Source organism: Ovis aries, chromosome 2, assembly GCF_016772045.2.
Source record: "Ovis aries strain OAR_USU_Benz2616 breed Rambouillet chromosome 2, ARS-UI_Ramb_v3.0, whole genome shotgun sequence".
Lineage (NCBI taxonomy): Eukaryota > Metazoa > Chordata > Mammalia > Artiodactyla > Bovidae > Ovis > Ovis aries.
This window is the reverse complement of record NC_056055.1, coordinates 25,022,721-25,026,855: the sequence shown is the minus strand read 5'-3', so window position 1 is coordinate 25,026,855 and position 4,135 is coordinate 25,022,721. Positions and strand designations below refer to the sequence as shown.

General features: G+C 35.6%; 1 pseudogene; it reads left to right on the top strand.

Moving 5' to 3' along the window:
• Nucleotides 1–339: 339 nt before the first annotated feature.
• On the top strand, nucleotides 340–1,431 carry LOC101109251 (casein kinase I-like; annotated as a pseudogene).
• The last annotated feature ends 2,704 nt before the right edge of the window (nucleotides 1,432–4,135 follow it).

The window sequence follows — 4,135 nt, the reverse complement described above, 5'->3', positions numbered from 1 at the left end:
CTCTTGAGAGTCCCTTGGACTGCAAGGAGATTCAACCAGTCCATCCTAAAGGATATTAGTCCTGGGCGTTCATTGGAAGGACTGATGTTGAAGCTGAAACGCCAATATTTTGGCCACCTGATGCAGAGAGCTGACTCATTGGAAAAGACCCTGATGCTGGGAGAGATTGAGGGCAGGAGGAGAAGGGGATGACAGAGGATGAGATAGTTGGATGGGCATTACTGCCTCAGTGGACATGGATTTGGGTGGACTCAGGGAGTGGTTGATGGACAGAAGGCCCCTGTTCATGGGGTCGCAAAGAGTCAGACACAACTGAGCAACTGAACTGAACTGAACTGAAAACCTGAGAACTGTTTAATAGGCTGGCCGGGAAACAAAACCCAGCAAGTTATTCATATTATAGATTTTTGTTTGGCAAAGGAATATGTTGATCCAGAGACAAAGAAACACATACCATACAAAAAACACAAGAGCCTTATAGGAACAGCTAGATATATGAGGATAAACACACATTTAGGGAAAGAACAAAGTAGAAGAGATGACTTAGAAGCTTTAGGTCACATGTTCATATATTTTCTGAGAGGCAGTCTTCCTTGGCAAGGTTTAAAAGCTGACACATTAAAAGAGAGATATCAGAAAATTGGAGATACAAAATGAGCCACACCAATAGAAGTGTAATGTGAAACTTTTCCAGAAGAAATGGCAATGTATCTTCGTTGTGTAAGAAGGCTAGATTTTTTTGAAAAACCAGATTATGACTACCTAAGAAAACTTTTTATTGACTTTTTTGATCAAAAAGGATATATGTTTGATTATGAATATGACTGGATTGGTAAATAGTTGCCTACTCTAGTGGGTGTATTCAGCAAGATTCTGCTCTGTATATCAAACAGAGCACATCCACACGGAGGTAAGACACAATCCAAAAGTCAGGTTTGCTGTCCTCTTAGGTATGTAATGTCTTAACTTATTTCTGTATTATTTTCTCACTGTTTATAAATTTATTTTGTGTTTTATCATGCTATACAGTTTTATATGTGCATGCCCTTGTTCATGTGTTTGCACACGTTTGTATACACACTTTTATATATATACATATATATATATAATGATTGAAATACATATCCTTTTCTTCTATAAAACAGACTGTATATAGATATTAAGGATAAAAATGCACATATTTTCAATAGATAGGCTATTTTCCCTAATGTTCACATTAGATTTGTTTAATCATAAACCCTGATTAGTGGTGTTAGTATAAACTTTGAAGATATTGCTCTGTTAGAATGGAAGTGTTTGGATACCCTGTTGGAATGAATTGTAATAGTAGTTGTCCTTTCTAACTGCAGTCTAGTTTAGTGTAATAAATTATTTACTGAGTTCTGTTACTTGAAAGCTACTGCTCTCCACATTGCAGAAATGCAGAAGTAAGGAAAAACACATAACCTGTGGGAAATGACTTTGTAATGAGTGGTTAAGAGCTCACTGAGCCTCTGGAATCAATCAGACCTGGATATGGCAGGTTACTCATTCACTCAAAACCTCAGTTCTCATCTATAAAATAGAAACAATATATGTTAATTAGTAGCATATAGTAAGCTTTCATTAAGTCTCAACTCTTATGGCTGGTGTTCCTGTTATCATTATTACAATAAATTCACAGGCAACTACATAACTGCAGAATAAATTCTACCATGGGAGATACACTAATAAAGTGACGTGAAGGATCATTGGAATGTGTAGGATCTATAAAGATTTTATGCAAAGGTGGTTTTTGAGATGGGCATGAAGAAAGAATGGAATTTTTAAAGGTAGGCTAAAGAATAAGAGAATTTTGGAGGGAGTGAGCATTAAAAAAATATAAAGCAAAAGTTTAAAAATATAGAATATGTTTGAGGAGAAATAAGCAGTTGGTTTGGAGCAGAGAGCAGGTTCAAAGACAAGATATAGAAGATTCATTGAAGAGTTTGTATTTCCTGGGTAAGATAAATTGGAAACTCTTGAATTTTTGAACATTTTCACTCTCCTCTTTTTTGTGTAAAGAATCCTTACTGAATCCATTTTTGAAACATTTTGCTGTCACCTTGAATTAAACAGTATCTTTAGAGTTTTCAGTTATAACCCTTTGTGGAGAGTGGTAGTATGCTATCTTTTTTGTATCTCATCAGGGTTGAGGTGAATGTTAAAAAAATAAAATCAAAGAAGAAACACAACTCACTAAAAATCATATTCAAATAAAATGCTACATTTAGGAAGTATTTATAATATTATGCTTTAAAGTATAGACAATTTTAAAAAGATTAGTTTTATAATTTTGCCTTAGAAAAACTGAGCAGTAAAGGGTCTTATACACAAATTACTTTAAGTATAAATTAAAAGCCATTGATAGCTTGAGTATTCTGATAAGATGCTGTATATTGAAAGAAATGGGAGAAGTGAAGACTTGAGGTATATGTTTTATAAATCAGTTAATTTCTCAAATGTATTTTGAACAAGACCAACAATTCATGTTCTGTTAAGATCTCCACTTGAGCTATGAGGTATCATAATAAATGAAACTCTTCTTTTATCGTTGAATTAAATTATTCTTAAAATAAATTTAAATATTTTAAAGTTTAAAAATAAATAAATAAAAGCAGCAGAGCACATATACTAGGGTTTGCCAAAGAATGGCTCAGTAGTCTGAGAACTCACTTGAAATTTGCAGTCAAGAATTTAAAGGTGGTTTGGTTTTTCTCACAAGCCTAGATTAATTAAATGCATGTTTGGAACAACTGGACCATCAACCAGTACATAGAAGAGTGGAGGAACTGAATTCAAGGTGTTATTCAGAAGTGATTGAAATGATGAATATTTTGGTGGGGTTTTGTGGATGATAAAGAAAGTGGAATTGATGGCAAAACCAATACAATATTGTGAAGTAAAAAATAAATAAATAAATAAAAGAAACAAGAGGGAAGAGGGGCAGGACACAAGATTTAAAAGAATTACACACACATGTACCCCAGTGTTCATTGCAGCAGTATTTACAATAGCCAGGACATGGAAGCAACATTTTGTAGCTATCTACAAATGGGTTAATAAAGAAGACATGGTACATATATGTAATGGAATATTACTCAGCCATGAAAAACAACGAATTTGAGTCAGCTGTAGTGAGATGGATGAAACTAGATCCTGTTATACAGAGTGAAGTAAGTCAAAAAGAGAAAAACAAACAGTGCATATTAGCACGTATATGTGGAATCTAGGAAAATGATATCGGTGAGCCTATTTGCAGGGAAGGAATTCAGACGATGTAGTAGAGAACGGACTGTGGACCCAGTTGGAGGAGGAGATAGTGGGAAAAACAGAAAATAGAATCAACATATATACACTACCACGTGTCAAATAGATAGCTGGTGAGAAGTTGCTGTATAACACAGGGAGCCAAGCCTGGCACTCTGTGACGACCTAGAAGGGTAGGATGAGGGGAGGGAGGAAGGCTCGAGAAGGAGGGGACATATGATTGATTCATGTTGTTGTACGACAGAAACCAACACAACATTGTAAGGTGATTTTCCTCGAATTGAAAAATAAAATAGAAAAGAATGACATAGCTTGAGGACACACATAAACTGTTTAGAACCAAATAGGTGCAAGATGGCAGACCAGCTGACTTCCACTAGACCTTTAGCCTTAGAATAAGCTCAGCTTAATACAACAAACTAAATGGCATACCCACCAGTGACGTGACAGTTCTGAGGCCAAATATCAAGGATCAAAAAGCGGTCAGTGACCCAGTTCCTAGACACTCTTACCTCTTCCCCCAAATTGCTGGAATAACCACTGCACTCATCAGTCTATGAATTTATCCAACTCGTAAAAACTAACCACACCACATTTTGAGGTTGCTCTCACCTTCTGAGATAGCCAACACTCTGCCTGTGGAGAGTGTTTCTCTATAAATAAATCTGCTTACCTATCACTTTCTGCAATGGGACATCAAGAACCTGAGTTTCATTAAGTCCTGAAACCAAGTGTGTGATCTTAGTTAAAAGGCAATGGATTCAAGTTCCAAAATGGGTTACATGGTTTCAGTAAGTCCATGCATTGGAAATCCAAATGAGACTTAAGAACTGCTAGTGGAGTTAAT